We start from the raw sequence: 19,139 nt of genomic DNA on the forward strand, positions 1-19,139 counted from the left end.
CGATGATTTTTTTTCAAAATAAAATGCAATATTCAATGTTTAACATTTGAAGAAATTGTACCCTAATGTATTGGGTTGCAATTTTTTTCATATGACTTAAACAATCAAACACTCTTATAAACTTTTTTTATGCGAGTTTAGACTTGCTCATTTCTGAAGGGGTAAGATACCGTACCCTAACGCATTGGGTGTAACATTTTCTCTTTCTGAAATGAAAAAGTCTTAATGAGCGGCTCGATTTTTATAAATTTTCTTTCAAAATAAGGATCGTATTCTAAAATTCTTTTAAGTTCTCAATTTTCGAAATCAAGACATTAATTAATCAATTAGGTACCAATTTTTGGGCGTTAAGAGGGTGCTAATCCTTCCTCGTACGTAACCGACTCCCGAACCCGTTTTCTGATTTTCGTGGACCAAAATTATCGTTTTGATAAAATCAAATTTTTTATTAAAACAACCATTTTTTAAGGTGGCCCGATCACACCTTATCAAAAAAGATTGGTGGCGACTCCCATTTTCGTTTTCATTTTTCAAAATCCAAGTTGACTCTGTTTTTATCCAAAAAATGGTGTCAACACAACCCTGTTTGTGTTGTCAATGAAATGAAGCAACTAGTTATAATCCATAACACCAATGAAGATTCTGAGAATAGATTGCAAAATGAGCTGATGGTAGAAGGCTCTGCACTGCAACGTAAGAAGTTGGTGACTACGGAAACTGTCGAGGAAAGATTAGAGAACAAGCTAGAGGCAGTTCAAACTGTTATGCAAAGTGAGGAGAGGAGATGGGATACTTACCACGAGTACAGATATGAAAACAAATAGGCTGATGAGATTACAATGCAATGTGAGAATCTGACAAGGAAGGAAACTAACTAGTGTTCTTACTCTATCGGTTATTCAAAGGGCTACAGTGACAACTTCCGAAAGTTGTACCGGTCAATGAATACACCTGTGCCTAAGCCTCTTCCCTCTTTAGTGGAGCTAAGGAATGCCATCAAACGGTCCAGGGGAAATTAATTTGTTCTGTTATGTCCCATGAAAGACGCAACACTACTGGCTTTCAGACCAAAGTTAATGCTTGCCTGTTGAAAATATTTGTTACTTGCAAAATGAGACCGGGAACCATCACTGCCCAAAGTAACATACCAGTTATTCGTGCATCGCAGGTTGGAGCCAACTGTGTTTTAGATGAATCCGGGCAAGGTACCATGGGGTCACCATTATTGTTGTACAGATATTCTTTCTCTTCAGAATAAAAGGGTGTATTATTTGTGATTATACACTTAAAATCTTATACTACAAGAAATACAAACAAGAGGTGGGGGAAACCATTAATTTTTTTGTTTAATTTCATCTCTTCATCACAAGAAAGCTATTTCTATTTCAATTGATATACTATTTGACTATCATGGACTATCAATTGGGATGAAGAATGGAAATAAATAAACAATGAGCAGGTTCATATTCGGACGTATTTTAAGATGGTGAATCAGCATTATTTCCGTGCGGAATAAACAAGAACCATAGTAGCATCAATGTATCATGATAACTTGGTGAGAATTCTCGAACTGTGTCATATTGTTTAGCAATGGGCATATCAACCAAAGAGAGAGCTCTCCATCAAGCATCAGCCATCCCGCGAGTTCCTTCAACTTGTCTCCCTTGTTAAAAAATATATTTGAAACATGTAAGCTTAGCATTGTTGGTTAGTACTAATATGTCTAAATTGGTGCAAAGCTTGCTGAAGGTGGGAAGTTTATGATTTGCCAATGCTTCAGTCGGTGTCAATAGCTGCGGTATCATGACCAGTCATCCAGTGACCAAAAATCCGCTTGGCTAATACAATATATTGGGAATTATCCATATTTATGGAAAATCAAAGATATGGGTATCAAATAATGGAAAGTCAAAGATATGGGTATCAAATATTGAAAAGTCAAAGATATGGGTATCAAATATTAGAAAGTCAAAGATATGGGTATCGAGATATTGGCATAATAAATCTGAGATATTTGCAATATATGGTCCCTAAATTGTAAAGTGACTTTGCAAGTTGATCCCTGAACCTCAACTATAAATAGGCATAACCATCTCTCATTCTGTATCTCAAACTTGCCATTCTCTACTTAAGGCATTGTTTTCTCTCTCTCTCTTTGTAAATTCTCACTTGTATTTTGGAGTGAAATATATTTGGTAGTGCCCGAGGACGTAGGCAAAATTTGCTGAACCTCGTTAAATTCTTGTGTTCTTTATTGTATAATTCTGCATGAATTGTGTGTGTGATTGTAGTGATTTATTGTGCTATTAAATTACGATTGAGGGATATTCTGGCTAGGAAAGACCTGGTACTTAAGCGATCCTTGTGATCCACCTCTCTTTCCTGGAAATTGAACTTAGTGTGATTTTTTAGTATAATAATTTTACTCTTTTACACGCTTCCGCACAACAATTGGTATCAGAGCTAGAATCGTACTTGGGGAATACGATCGTTCACGGCACTGTTCACGTACTGTAGTTGGGATTGAGGAGAAAAAAATGGAAAAGTCATCGTCAAAGACTACTGTGACCAATGCGAAATTTGAAGTAGAGAAATTTGATGGTACCAATAATTTTGGTATGTGGCAATGTGAGATCCTGGATGTCTTATGTCAGCAAGAGCTGGATATAGCCCTTGAAGAAAAACCTGACAAGATGGATGACAAGGAGTGGGCCAAGATCAATAGACAGGCATGTGGAACAATTCGCCTATGTTTGGCCAAAGAGCAGAAGTACTCTGTCATGAGGGAGACATCAGCGAAGAAGTTGTGGGATACACTGGAAGAAAAGTTTCTAACAAAAAGTCTTGAAAATAGGCTTTATATGAAAAAGAAACTTTATCGATTCACGTATGCACCCGGTATGTCGATGAATGACCATGTGAACTCATTCAATAAAATTTTAGCAGACTTGCTAAATTTGGATGAGAAATTTGAAGATGAAGACAAGGCATTACTGTTGTTGAATTCTCTTCCTGATGAATATGATCATCTTACCACCATATTGCTTCATGGGAAGGATACAATCACATTTGATGCAGTCTGTAGTGCGTTGTATAGATCTGAGACTCGAAAGAAAGATAAAAAAGATCACAGAGATACAACTACAGAAGTCTTAACAGTAAGAAGTCGTTCGCGCAGCAACAAATCTGGTAGAAGGAGTAAGTCCAAAGGGAGACCTGCCAAAGATGAATGTGCTTTTTGTCGTGAGAAAGGGCATTGGAAAAAGAATTGTCCTAAGTTACAAAAGGGTAAAGCTATTTCTGATGCATGTGTAGCGGAGCATGATGAGGAGTCAGACTTTAGCTTGGTTGGCATGGCAATGGCATGTCATACAGATGAGTGGATTTTGGATTCGGGATGTACTTACCATATGTGTCCTAATAAGGACTGGTTTTCTAGTCTTAAAGAACTAGAAGGTGGAGTTGTTTTTATGGGCAATGATAGCGCTTGTAAGACAATGGGAGTAGGTACAATCCAATTGAAGAATCACGACGGCTCAATTCAAGTCTTGACAGATGTTCGCTACATACCTAGCTTGAAGAAAAATCTTATCTCATTAGGGGTCCTAGAATCTAAAGGGCTCACAATCACTTTGAGAGATGGATTACTAAAGGTAGTAGCTGGGGTATTGACGGTGATGAAAGGCACAAGAAGGAATAATCTGTACTATTTAAATGGAAGTACAGTTATTGGATCAACATCAACAGCTTTTACGAAAGATGCAGATTCAGAGGCTACCAGGTTATGGCATATGCGATTGGGACATGCTGGTGAAAAAGCTTTGCAGAGTTTGGCGAAGCAAGGCTTGTTGAAAGGTGCAAATTCTTGCAAATTGGAATTCTGTGAACATTGTGTTCTGGGCAAGCAAACGAGGATAAAATTTGGTTCAGCAATTCACAATACAAAAGAAATTCTGGACTACGTTCACAGTGATGTGTGGGGACCTACTAAAGTGGCTTCTTTAGGAGGTATGCACTATTTTGTTACTTTTGTTGATGATTATTCAAGAAAAGTATGAGTGTATCTAATGAAAAGGAAAAATGAAGTTTTGGATGTATTTCTGAAATGGAAGAAGATGGTGGAGACCCAGGCTGGTCGAAAAGTCAAACGACTTCGATCAGACAATGGTACTGAGTACAAGAATGATCCATTTCTACAAGTATGTCACGATGAAGGTATTGTACGACACTTCACTGTTCGAGATACACCACAACAGAATGGGGTGGCAGAACGTATGAATCGGACTATACTGGAGAAAGTTCGATGTATGTTGCCCAATGCTGGATTGGGCAAAGAATTTTGGGCTGAGGCAGTTACATATGCGTGCCATCTAATTAATTGGTTGCCATCAGCTGCAATAAATGGAAAAACTCCTATAGAGAGGTGGGCTGGTAAACCTGCTATTGATTATGATTTTTTACATATTTTTGGTTCCACTGCATATTATCATGTAAAAGAATCTAAGTTAGACCCAAGAGCAAAGAAAGCATTATTCATGGGTATAACTGGTGGAGTAAAAGGATACCGTCTCTGGTGTCCTGATACAAGGAAAATAATTTTCAGTAGAGATGTGACTTTTGATGAATCAACCATGATGAAGAACAATGATTCACAAAAGGATAACACAACCAGTGGCACTTTGCAGCAGGTGGAGCTTGAAAAGGTTAATGATGATCCAGCTAATATTGAAGGAACAAATGATAAAGAAGTTTCGACCCAAGAACTTCTACAACAACATGATTCAATTGCATATAGAAGGCCAAGAAGAGAGATTCGTATGCCTGCTCGCTTTGATGATATGGTGGCCTATGCACTTCCAATTGCAGATGATGATATTCCTTCTACTTACACAGAAGCAAGAAGTAACTCTGATAGTGTAAAGTGGAAGCAAGCTATGAATGAAGAAATGCAGTCTCTTCATAAAAATAGGACTTCGGAGTTGGTGACACTACCTAAAGGAAAGAAGGCAATTGGATGCAAATGGGTATATGCAAAGAAGGAAGGATTTCCTGATAAAAATGAAGTTCGATACAAGGCTAGATTGGTAGCAAAGGGTTACGCTCAGAAAGAAGGAATAGACTACAATGAAGTATTTTCTCCAGTTGTGAAGCATTCGTCTATTCGGATTTTGCTAGCCTTGGTTGCGCAATATGATCTTGAACTAGTTCAGCTCGATGTGAAGACCGCATTTTTACACGGTGATTTGGAAGAGGAAATCTATATGACTCAGCCAGATGGATTCAAGGTTGCTGATAAAGAAAATTGGGTTTGCAAACTGACAAAGTCGCTTTATGGATTGGAACAATCTCCAAGGCAGTGGTACAAGCGATTTGATCAGTTCATGAAAGGGCAAAGGTATACAAGAAGTAAATTTGATCATTGCATGTATTTTCAGAAGCTACAAGAAGGATTTTTCGTATACTTGCTCTTATATGTTGATGATATGTTGATAGCATCTAAGAGTAAAGTTGAAATTGAGAGATTGAAGACTCAACTCAACCTTGAGTTTGAGATGAAAGATCTAGGTGAAGCCAAGAAGATCCTTGGCATGGAAATATGTAGGGATAGAGCTCATGGCAGAGTTAGTTTATCTCAGAAGCAATATTTAAAGAAGATACTACAGAAGTTTGGCATGAACGAGCAGACTAAAGTTGTAAGTACCCCGTTGGCTTCTCATTTCAAGCTTTCTGCACAACTATCTCCTTCGACAAATACGGAACAAGAATACATGTTACAAGTTCCGTATTCTAATGCAGTAGGTAGCTTGATGTATGCAATGGTGTGTACAAGACCCGACATTTCACAGGCAGTTAGTATAGTGAGCAGGTATATGCATAATCCTGGAAAAGGACATTGGCAAGCTGTGAAATGGATTCTACGGTATATTCATAAGACCATGGATATTGGATTACTGTTCAAGCAGGATACTACACTTGGTAAAGGTGTTGTTGGGTACGTTGATTCTGATTATGCGGGTGATTTGGACAAACGAAGATCAACCACTGGTTATGTGTTTACTCTTGCTGGAGGACCAATAAGTTGGAAGTCTACACTGCAGTCTACAGTTGCGTTGTCAACCACAGAAGCTGAATACATGGCTGTAACAGAGGCTGTAAAGGAAGCTATTTGGTTACAAGGTATGGTTAAAACCTTGGGATTGGTCCAGGAGCATATTAATGTGTATTGTGATAGTCAAAGTACTATTCATTTAGCAAAGAATCAAGTCTATCATGCACGTACAAAGCATATCGATGTACGTTTCCACTTTGTGCGGGAAATTATTGATGAGGGGAAAATTCACCTTCAGAAGATTAAGACTGCAGATAATCCCGCAGATATGATGACCAAGGTGGTAACAACAATCAAGTTCGAACATTGTTTGAACTTGATCAATATTCTGCATGTTTAACAGTTGAAGAAGGCACTATCAAGTGTTGTTGACAAAGGCAGAGAGAATTGTGTGAAGATAAGATTACTCGAATCAAATCTTCAAGGTGGAGATTATTGGGAATTATCCATATTTATGGAAAATCAAAGATATGGGTATCAAATAATGGAAAGTCAAAGATATGGGTATCAAATATTGGAAAGTCAAAGATATGGGTATCAAATATTAGAAAGTCAAAGATATGGGTATCGAGATATTGGCATAATAAAATCTGAGATATTTGCAATATATGGTCCCTAAATTGTAAAGTGACTTTGCAAGTTGATCCCTGAACCTCAACTATAAATAGGCATAGCCATCTCTCATTCTGTATCTCAAACTTGCCATTCTCTACTTAAGGAATTGTTTTCTCTCTCTCTCTTTGTAAATTCTCACTTGTATTTTGGAGTGAAATATATTTGGTAGTGCCCGAGGACGTAGGCAAAATTTGCTGAACCTCGTTAAATTCTTGTGTTCTTTATTGTATTATTCTGCATGAATTGTGTGTGTGATTGTAGTGATTTATTGTGCTATTAAATTACGATTGAGGGATATTCTGGCTAGGAAAGACCTGGTACTTAAGCGATCCTTGTGATCCACCTCTCTTTCCTGGTAATTGAACTTAGTGTGATTTTTTAGTACAATAATTTTACTCTTTTACACGCTTCCGCACAACACAATATTTGTAGCTCATGTGGTGAGTCAGAACCAAATGATACCATGGAAATGGAAAATGAATGGTATATTGGGATCATTTTAATGGGTGGGATTCCACCTTTGAGGACAGTTTCACAATCTCTCATAATTGAGCTTCTCTGACTGAAAGCAAGAACAGGAACACGCTACCATGGTTGCTATAAATGCTTCTAATTAAAACAAAAAATGGGAAGCAATTTGCTAACTTTTGTTACTTGCGACTATCAATAGCAATAACATGATCTGGGCTGAACTTTGCTCAGCTCATTAGGAACAAGCAAGGCATCAAAGCTTATGGGAAGAAGAATTGTCTATGGTTTTAAACAGAATTTATGTATCTATATATTTATTGTTCAAAGGATGAAACAGATTTCAATTGTCAAAATTGGCAAAAACTTATAACCAATTAGCCTTCAGAAAATTGATGTTTGAGAAATTTAACTACGTATAACACTAAACAATAAGTTGAAGAAAGAAAATTTAGTATTGGGAGTCAAAAATTATATTAATTTATAAATAAATCAAAATAAAATTTAGAATAACAATTGTAAATGAAATGATGGAAGATGATTTGGAGCGATTGTGGCTGCAGAGGTAGCAAGATGATTTGGAGCCACAGTGGCACGGTTTCTTCGTTTGATGTAATCAAGCAATAGCTTGAACAGAAAAAGAAGAGAGAAGCCGGCAATCTGGATCAATGCCATGATTTTGGTGTCACCCTCCATGTTATTGTTGCTGGACAAACCCAACAAAATCTTGGTGATGAAGAATTCTTAAAAAATGCCATTGCTTTTCGGTGTTTATCATCAGGTTAAGAAGAAATATGTGAAACTCACTGAATACTAAGGAGCAGAACTCTGCAACGAAGGCTTTGATAGTTACTGGTAAACTATGAAGGAAGTTTTATAGGCAAATTTGTGAAAAGGGCAGATCTTGGCTTTTAGGTTTATGAGTACTCACATTTCCTTTTGCTTTTCCCATAAAGCTCTTAGGTACGAGTTCTCCATTTCCTTTTGCTTTTCGCAGTTTGTTTTTTCGTTGTAAATGGAACCCGCCCTGAGCATACCACCAAGGAATGGAGAGATTTGCTAACCCTAAGATGGAGAGAGAAAGAGTAGATTTTGTTTTTATTATGTAAAATTAAGTTCACAAAAACAATGGAGTTGCTAGGGCAATCTGTTACTCTCTTGTCTATCAAGGCAAAACTAGACTCAGCAAAATTAAGTTAAATTTTTATTTAATTAAATATTTTCCAAGTTAAAGGCATTTATATATAGGGTAAGGGTACCTTCTTAATCTCTCAATCTCATTTTCACTTTTTACCCATATTTTACACCATACCAAATATTTTGTGCACAAGTTGAGGAAATATTTATGTTCTACAAATAATTCATCATTGCCTAATGATCAATAAGAACTTGTAATATTCAAGAGTCCCAGTCTGTGCACCCCAATTAGGAGACAACAAGTTTAGAAAATAATGATTATCTAGTTTTGTTCTTAAACTCTCCTCTCCCATAGTCTCATCACCCCCCCCCCAAAAAAAAAAAAGAAAAAGCAATGTGAACTCTCCTCTTCCATTCCCAACCAAAAGCAGAAGAAGAAAAAAAAAGCCAACTTCTTTTAAGCAACAAGTTGTTTAGAAAATAAGGATAAATATGATGTGTGTCGGAATTCACATGCAAGCAACTTCTTGGCAGCAACATCGTGTTGCTTGATATAGTTTTGTACTTAAATCCTCCTCCTTTCATCCCCCCAAACCCCCCCCCCCACCCCCAAAAAAAGAGCAAGGTATATATCAAAGTCTATGGTTTTGACCCATTCTCCCTTACTTGAATTCTCATTTTCTGTTACATCATTGTTAAGTGAGTTTTTTTTAGGTTTAATATATAGTTGAGCTTCTCTGACTGAAAGTAAGAACAGGAACACGCTACCATGCTCAACTATGAGAGATTGTGAAGCACACAAGACGACAAGGATGTAGTTGAGATTCAAAAGGAATTTAATTCCTTCTGTGTACACCCATTTGCCCCCCACCGCCCCCCCCAAAAAAAAAAGGCGGATCATGGCTTTTAGGTTTATAAATTGTAAGTACTCCATTTCCTTTTTGCTTTTCTCATTTTGTTTTTTCTTTGTAAATGGGACCCGCCCTGAGCATAGAAAATAATGATTATCTAGTTTTTTTTATGTGATCGACCAAGGCGTGGATGGTAGTAAACACAAGACAACATGGATGTAGATTTTAAATAAAATTTACGTTGAAAAGGTGGATGCGTAGTATCGTTTTCTTCTTCAAAACATTTTTAATTTTTCCTAACACTTCTAAACTTTTTATTACAAGCTTTAAAAAAACATATTTTAAAAATAATTCTAAGATTTTATCTATGTAAAAAACGTTTGATATTTATATAAGAAAATAGTTTTTAAGTAAAAATACATTAACAAATTTGGATTTAGAAATTTTTATGCTTATTAATTAAAATATTAAAAAAATCATGTTTACAAAATATTGGATTATTTGTAAATTTTGGGACTCACATTTTTATATGTAACCGATTAATTGTTTAGAAAATAAATTAAAAAACTTTGTGTTTATAAAATATTATTAATTAGTTTAAATATTTTATTATGACTAAAATATTAATGTGAATTTTCACCATTAAATCCATATTTACTACAATATTAAAATTTTTTGTTATATCATTGTTGAGTGAGTAGTTTTTTAGGCTTAATATATTAATTAATATTTGAGTTGGACATGTTTTAAATGTGGTGCATGTGTTATTTGTTGGTCCAATCTAATATTCGTATTAACAAAAGTATATATATCATTAATTGTTGTTGCTGTTTCTTGTCAATAGTGGTCAAATGATGTTCAGATGATATACATCCAACATTATTAATGGTTAGCAAACTTGTGTCTTGTGAATAGCGGTCAAATGATCATCTTGCTTTTTAAATGATTCATGTGAACCTTCAAAGTTTAAATGGAAGGGAAATAACGATTTTACGGTTATTAACATTTTTAGATCGTATAATCTCGGGGGCAGCATGACATAAAATGGAGGCAATAAAGGTGGTGGTGGTCAGTCGTGCAAAGGCAAGAAAATTAGGGGAGCAAATGAATGGCACGTTAGGAGAAAGCAAGGTACGTAGATGCTTAGCTGCGGGGTCCAGTATCAGTGCCAACAAACTTTTTTGCTGGTAGAAGTTTAATATTGGACTCAACTTAGAATTTACAATGTTTTTGTGTTCTAGGTTTATAAGTTTTAGATTAAATGGTTTGTACTTTCAAAAACAAAGATTTAAATTAGATATATTGAATATTTTTATTTTGTCTTTTACTTCTTATCATACACCCAATTAAACATCATTTGACCAGACAAGAAACAAGTTTGTTAACCGTTAATGATGTTTAATCAAACGATGACCCGAGAAATATTCTCTCCTCTTTCATTCCCAACCCAAGAAAAAGGAAGAGGAAAAGCCAACTTAATTAAGAGCAACAAGTTGTTTAGAAAATAATGATTATTTGTAGAAGAGAAATATTATGTGTGTGGGAATTCATATGCAAGCAACTTCTTGGCAGCTTCATATAGTTTTGTACCCTTCTCCTTTCCTCAAAAAAAAAAAAAGAGCAAGGTATCAAAGTCAAATTAAGCTTAATTTTACTTGGGCTTATTGACTGTGAAGAATTTTGTTAAGATGTGGACTATCGGTGCAAGGTGCCAATCATCCAACCTGTAAAATGGTCGGCTATGCACTCATGCTTATTAAGACAATAATCAATATTTTAATAAGAAAAACAGTAAACAAAATTAAGGATCACAACGCAAATAAACCAAATCATATTTAAAACCAAATAAATAAAATAAATTCAATCCATTTTTGCATTATAGAAGGAAGCACATAAAATCCAGTTACGATTCACCAAAATAGAAAAATCTTCATAGCAGCATAAGCACCCAACTTTATTCAAAACACCATCAAACTCCTCCCACCGTAGCTACCTACCACCCGCCCGAGTGTTCTGCGGATAAATACATTATTAGAAAAAGAATATTTTTTATAATAAAATAAATTTTATTTGATTAAATTATAATAACTAGCTATAGCGGTCATGATTAACCATCTTAAAATTTATTTTATTAAACAGTAACAAGTATGGTTTAGATTGGCTGGGGAAAGGAGCAAAATTAAACTTTGTTATATTTGCATATTAGGTCTTTTTTTAAAATTAAATTTAAATATCCTTTAAAATAAGAATAATAAAAATAAACTCTTCTAATTTATTATTATTTTTTAAAACAATAAACTTGAAAATTATATAAAATTCTTATTTAAATTACTCAATATGTCCCTCAAAAAATGTCCTCAAGTTTATCTAAATTCAAATATGCTAGGGAATGAATTGTGTTTAGATTTAGATAAACTTGAGGAATTTTTTTAAGGAATATATTTGGGTAATTTAAATAATAATTATATTTTTTTTTAATTTTTTAATTTTTTTTGTTTTTTTTAAATAAGAAAAATGAGAAGATATATCTTTTAAGGGCTATTTCAATTTAATTTCAAAAGAGAACATACTAAACACACAAATGGACCAAAAGTTTAATTTATACCCCGATTTTACCTACAAATGATAATTACTTCATTAGGTAGGTTCCTGAACATTTTACCCTTACATAACTTCAGTCTAGTGTCGTGAAATTTATTAAACAGCACTAGATCCATGAGCCAGACTGGTCCAGCTAAAATTTTGTGAATTCCGTTTTACTTTGTTATGGGATTTAAGTTTCTTTTCCTTGGTCTCAATGTGTCGACCAAAAACAATTGTGTTATGGGATTTAAGTGTACGACAGCATTTCTTATTCCTTGGTCGCCCAGAAAAAGAACACAAAATCCATCCATTTGTCCGTCAAACGTCAACACTTCTTATCAATACCACCTTGTCAACTCCTTTTTCCTTGTTCTTTTCAATACATTGACAAAGTAAAACAGAATGATTTGTCAACCATCATACATAACATACACTCATCATACATACATACATACCTTATCAACCACCTCTCCTAATTATAAATGCGCTTCTTTGCCTTTCTTTCATCTCTTCAAACAGCTCTTCATTATTCTTTCTCAAATCCCTCAATAACCAAAATCTTTAGCAATTTAAAGTAAAATTTCAGTCAAGCACTGGGTGAGGTTAGTTACCAACGAAGCACCACCCATCATAAAAGTCATAAACATTATAAATAAATAAATTAAAAAATAATAAAATCTTATATCAAAGCTGGAATCAAGTTTTCCCTTCTTTCAGATCTTACTAATCTCTCAACACTAAGCATCCAAGTTTGAAATAGATTGAAAATATTAGATTCACATACCCTCCACTGGCTATGTGACATAGTTTTTACTTAATTACCTTCTTTATTAAGACAATAATCAATAACTTAATAATAATAAAGAAAATTAAGGAGTACAACACAATTGAAACCAAAAACACCCAAATCATATTTAAAGCCAAATAAATAAAAAAAAGTTCAATCCATTTTTGCACCATACAAAAGTCTTACATAAAACCCAGTTACTATAAAAATCAATATGAAGCAGCCAGCATAATCTCACAACTTTATTCTAAACGCCATCAAACTCTTCCGACCGGAGGTACCGTACCACCGGCTCGACGGCGAGAAATCTGCAAATAAATACAGTAATATTATAAATATTGTGGTCATCATGATTTAACCATCTTAAAATATATTTGATTAAACAGCAACAATTATTGCCTCCCGCAGGCTGCTCCATTGTCCCATATCTCATCAAAAAAAAAAAACAATGCTAAACATGTTTGAGAAATTCGTTTGTTTTATAAAAACAAAAATTCCAAGATTATATGCTTCATACAAAAGCTAGAAAGGGAAGAGAAATGAACTTTTTACCATGATACCTAGGGAAGTTCTACATCAACCTCGGCTCCCCCAGAGATGCTAGCAAGATGGTTTGAAGCGGTAGTGGCACGTCTTCGTCGTTTGATGCGAACAAACACGAGCTTGAACAGAAAAATAGCAGAGATGCCGGTAAGCTGGATCAGTGCCATGATTTTTGTGTCACCCTTCATGCTAATGTCCCCTGAGAAACCCACGGAAAATGTTGATGATGAAGAGTTGGCAGAAAATTCCATTGTTTTTCAGAGATTATTAGGCTAAGAAGAAGTATGTAAAGCAAGAATGGACTGACAAGGTAGATTTATAGAAAAATTCCTTTGTCATAAATGGAGTTTTTGCTTATGGAGACGGTAAAGGGAAAAGCACTCTAGGGTACTTTTAAGAAAGGCACTGTAGTTTACCACCATTTTCTTCCTAAGTTCTCCACCAAATAGTAAACTGCCACTTTTAACACTTTTTGGTGGGGCACAAATCTCACCTTGTCAAATCTCGCCTTGTCAATCCATGGTCCATAAGCTCGTGTTAGTCTGCGGGAGTCAATCGTTGTTGCTGTTTAATTAAATATATTTTAAGATGGTTAAATCATGATGACCATAAATCAAAATGGGGAATTTCAGATTACAGCTTTTGATTCTAATCAGTGTCCTGGTAATTTATTCTGTTGATTGATTTCTTGGTCTATTTTGTCGTTCTTTTTATTGATTTATTATTTGGTAATTCTTTGTTGATTACTTCTCAGCATTGGGTTGTTTGAAATTTGAATGTTGTGATATGGCTTTAAGTTGAGAATTTTCTTTTACAGGGTTCATTTATGGCAACAATTATACGATTTTGTCCTTGCTTATGCAAACAAAGTACTAAAGGACTCTGTCTGATTGTTATTTATTCATCTTAATTTTCAAAAGCAACAAGGCAACAAGTGTGTTTGGATGTTAGAGTGAATTCTATAGTTTTGAGTATTAAAATTTCATTTGTCTTGACATTTATTTGAAAAAAAAAAAAAGAAACGATGTTGATCAGTTTGATCTTGGGGCCATTTTCCTTTTAAATCAATTATCTTGTTGCTTTTGTCTTATAACAAATTATTTTGCAAGTTAAAAGCTAATAACAAAAATAATAATAAAAGGGAATTTGTAATGGTTTGCATCCTAAATTAATGTATGCTTTTGAAGAGGATCTTGATGTTTGCATTAATTCCGTTACTGTTCCCATGTGGTACTGATCTGGATAATATCTAGAGATCACTACTTGTCATGATGTACTCTAGTTGGTCTTTTGTGATAAAGAGTATTGGATTTCTAGTATAGCAGACAATTCTCATTGAATTAGAAGAAGAATCTCTTCACCATTTACTGACAAATTTTTATATAAGAATGGATTCTAGCATCTGAGCTTCTGACTTGATAGATTTTATGTTACCTGGACTCATGGGTGAGTGTTCGATGCTGATATATGTTCAACATAGGTATTCTCTGTTTTTTATAAGTTTTTGCATATATTTAGAGGATCGTACCTATAACGATTTCCAAATTATGTGTCAGACTTAGGTACTTGAGGGAAAGTGGAGAGTCAGGTAACATAGTTGAAAACATGACACTTGCTTTGGTTGTCTTTGACTTTTAGAAATTTACTTTTGTAGATGATGCTTTCTGCTTTTATGAAGAAGTGTGTGGTGTGGGGATGGTTTGTTAATTTTCTCTATTGACATATAGTATGAATTTCAGGAGCAGTTATGTTCTTGTTTGAAGGCAGTTTTGGTAACATCTTGCATACCGGAGACTGTAGACTCACCCCAGAGTGCCTCCAAAATTTACCTGAGAAGTATATTGGCAGGGAAGGAAAAGAGCCACAATGTTGTTTTGATTCTGTTTTTCTAGACTGCACTTTTGGTAGATTCTCTCGAAATCTACCCAGCAAGCATTCAGCAATCCGTCAGGTAGTCCTTGTTTGCTTAGTGATTTTCGTTTTAATAGTCTTGTCATTGTAGGCCTAATTGGAATTTAAAATGTTTTTATTATTCATTTCTCATGAATGCGGTACCAACTTAAGAGAACCACCGAGATTTGTCTACCGTATGCGGACAATATTTTCTTTAGTCACTACCATTTCAAGTGGGGGGGGGGATTCCTCTGCATTTTTTGCTTGTTAATTGTGATGTTTTATAACTTAAATTAAGGAAATATTTTACATTAGATTTCAGATATTGCTTTGTTAATAATGAACTGAAGCAGGCAGAAGTGAACACATGCAAGCAGTCCCATTGTATTTTGATCCTAGGAGTAATGAAAAAATAACACCATTTTGACATTAATCCTTAACAATCATAAGATCATGAAGACAGCAACAATGTTTCTAAGAAAAGGATTGGCATTCACTAGCAATTAGTAAAAATCTGATTAAAACATCAATTTTACTTGTTCTTTTGTCATTATATTGATTTTTGATTAGTCGTAGTGTGTCACAGTTTCCTGAGGGTCTATAAATAATATAAATTTTCTTTCTTCAACTTATTGTTTAGTGTTATACGTAGTTAAATTTCTCAAACATCAATTTTTTGAAGGCTAATTGGTTACGAGTTTTTGCCAATTTTGACAATTAAAATCTGTTTAATTCTTTGAACAATATATAGATACATAAAATCTGTTTAAAACCATAGACAATTCTTCTTCCCATAAGCTTTGATGCCTTGCTTGTTCCTAATGAGCTGAGCAAAGTTCAGCCCAGATCATGTTATTGCTATTGATAGTCGCAAGTAACAAAACTTGGCAAATTGCTTCCCATTTTTTTGTTTTAATTAGAAGCATTTATTGCTATTGCTTCCCATTTCCAGTTCTTGCTTTCAGTCAAAGAAGCTCAACTATGAGACACTGTGAAACTGTCCTTCACAGTCTCAACGGTGGAATCCCACCCATTAAAATGATCCCAATATACCATTCATTTTCCATTTCCAGTATCATTTGGTTCGGACTCACCATGAGTTACAAATACTGTATTAGCCAAGCGGATTTCTGGTCACTGGATGACTAGTCATGATACCACAGCTATTGAAATCGACTGAAGCATTGGCAAATCATAAACTTCCCACCTCCAGCAAGCTTTGCTCCAATTATTACATTGTAATAGGCCAATTTTGGCCTGGTTAAAAAACAAATAACAAGCCCATATTATAACCCAATTACATTAGCCTAAAACTAAATCTAACCTAGCCCAATAAACCCATCAAAGCCCTTTCGCCTCAGTGCTGCAGCAGCAGCCTCCTTCCCAGCCTTGGCGCCGCAGCAACTGTCTTCGCGCACGAACGCACAACAGCCCCGTATGTCGCGCACGTCGCCCTCGCACAGTCCACGAACTCTAATTCAGTACACCTGTAAACCACGAATAGCATTAATAGGACGATACATACAGAAAATTGTAAGAAATGGCTATAAAAAGCCAATCAATTTATGTTATAGGGGTTAGCAAATATATTGTAAGAAAATTACTGAAATACGAAAACAAAAGGAAAATAAATATTTTTTAAGGTGATTAATTTGCTCCGTTTTTCCTTTACTTTTTACTTTTTTTTTATTTTCCTACTTGTTTCTTAAAAGTACATAAGCGAAGAAAAGGAAAAAGAGAAGTATACTTACCTGCGTGGAGGAGACGACGGAACCCCGTTTGCTCTGCCCAAATCGGAGCCGGGGGGAGGTTTCAAACCCGTTGAAGTGGTTGCGGCGGCTAGGGGTTTGGGTTAAAGAAAACCCTAGCAGAGAATTTCTCTCCTTCCTCCCCTCTGTTCTTTAAAGAAAATGAAATAGACATGTTTTTTTAAAAGGAAATTTTTTATTTTAATATTAAAGAAAAGTGGTGCCGTTTAATGGCTATGGATTTGCCTTTTTTATTCCAATGGTCTATTTGCGCAATTGGTCTCCCTGGTTTTACAGTGTTTTTAATTATTTTTTTTATTTATTTCTCTTAAATTTTGCAACGCGTTTTATCACTGTTCCAATTTAATCCATGTTGCTGCACAATGTTTTAGAGGGAGGGATTAATTTCCCTTTTGGTCCTCTACTGTTAATTGTATGTTCTATTTGGGCCATTTTTATTTTATTTGTTTCAAATTTACCCCGATTTTTTATTAAAGTTTAAATTAGTCCTTTTGTTATTTTTCACTATTATTGTATTATTTGTTAATATAGTTATTATAATTATAATTATTATTATATTATTATTATACTTACATATATACACGCATAGGTATTTTATAATATATATGAATAAATTTTTTTTAAATGTTTTTTAAATACCTATGCATATTTTATTATTATATTATTATTTTGTTTTCATACTTTCTATATATATGTATATACATTTATATTTTATAATATTTATATAGTTTTTCATATTTTATAATCCAAATATATATACATTTTTTTCTTATATATACATATTTTCATATTATATTAGTATATTTTTCTTATGTTTTTATTTATTGATTTATATTTTTTAGATACTTATACATATTTTATATTTTATTTTCATAACTTTTATATACATGTTCTAATATATGCGTACACATTTTCAAAATTCACTTACATATCATTATATATATATAAATATATTATACATGCATAATTTAAATTAAAGTATATATTATACATACCTTTTAAAAGTATATATTTTGGTTTCGTCGAAACATTAAAATTATTTTCTTTCGATTCAAAAGCTTTAAAATAATGCAATAATCGATATTTGGAATTTTCGAGGAAATTAAGCCCTAACGTATTGGGTTCCGATTTTCTTTATTAATCCTAAATAATCGAAAATATTCTTTTTCAAAACGCATAAAAAAATTATTTTCGGGAATTCAACATGTTATATCCTAACGCATTGGGTATGACATATTGTTTTCTTGAGATGAAGATTTTCCCAAAAATAAAAGCGATATTCAAAGTTTGGGGATTTTGAGAAATTGTACCCTAACGTATTGGGTCTCGATTTCTTCGTTTGACTTAAACATTTGATTATCCTTTTTAGATTTCACCATTTGAGCTTTTTACAATCTTTTTAATCCTCGACATTAAGACATTAAAATAATCAATTTGGTACCGATTTTTGGGCGTTACGAGAGTGCTAACCCTTCCTCGTGCGTAACTGACTCCCGAACCTGTTTTCTCAAATTTCATAGACCAAAATTGTTTTTAGGGTGAGCCGATCACACCTTAATAAAAGATCGGTGACGACTCCAATTTTTATTTTTTAAAGTCGACTACTAAATTTTTGTTTTCTAAAAAATTGTTTCGACATACATGTTTCAAATATATTTTTTAACAAAAGAGACAAGTTGAAGAAGGAACTTACGGGATGGCTGATGCTTGATGGAGAGCTCTCTCTTTGGTTGATATGCCAATTGCTAAAGAATATGACACAGTTCGAGAATTCTCACCAAGTTATCCTGATGTATTGATGCTACTATGGTTCTTGTTTATTCCGTACGGAAATAATGTTGATTCCCCACCTCAAAAGACGTCCTAATATAAACCTGCTCATTGTTTATTTATTTCCATTCTTCATCCCAATTGATAGTCCATGATAGTCAAATAGTATATCAATTGAAATAGAAATAGCTTTCTTGTGATGAAGAGATGAAATTAAACAAAATAATTAATGGTTTCCCCTACCCCTCGTTTGTATTTCTTGTAGTATAAGATTTTAAGTGTATAATCACAAATAATACACCCTTTTATTCTGATGATAAAGAATATCTATACAACAATAATGGTGACCCTATGGTACCTTATGTAACACCCCTTACCCGAGACCGTTTCCGGAGTCGATCACGAGGCATTACTTAGCTTATCTTACCAATTCGGAGCATAAAAACTAGGTTTGAAAATTTATTTCATTATTCGCAGCAAATCTGTCCAATCGCGCAGCAGTTACTAAATTAATTATAACTTGAGCTACAGAACTCGAAATTTAATTCCGTAAATTTTCCCTGAAACTAGACTCATATATCTACTCACCATAAAATTTTTATAATTTTTAGTTC

At 34.1% G+C, this 19,139-nt stretch overlaps 1 long non-coding RNA gene across 1 annotated transcript; it reads right to left on the bottom strand.

Moving 5' to 3' along the window:
* Window positions 1-16,025: 16,025 nt before the first annotated feature.
* LOC107935786 (uncharacterized) lies at window positions 16,026-17,055 on the bottom strand. Its single transcript, XR_001694277.2, has 2 exons — window positions 16,738-17,055; window positions 16,026-16,473 (listed from the first exon to the last, which is right to left on the bottom strand). It is a non-coding gene; the product is annotated as an uncharacterized lncRNA (long non-coding RNA).
* Between the last annotated feature and the right edge of the window lie 2,084 nt (window positions 17,056-19,139).

The sequence above is a fragment of the Gossypium hirsutum genome, chromosome D04 (genome assembly GCF_007990345.1).
Source record: "Gossypium hirsutum isolate 1008001.06 chromosome D04, Gossypium_hirsutum_v2.1, whole genome shotgun sequence".
Taxonomy (NCBI): Eukaryota; Viridiplantae; Streptophyta; class Magnoliopsida; order Malvales; family Malvaceae; genus Gossypium; species Gossypium hirsutum.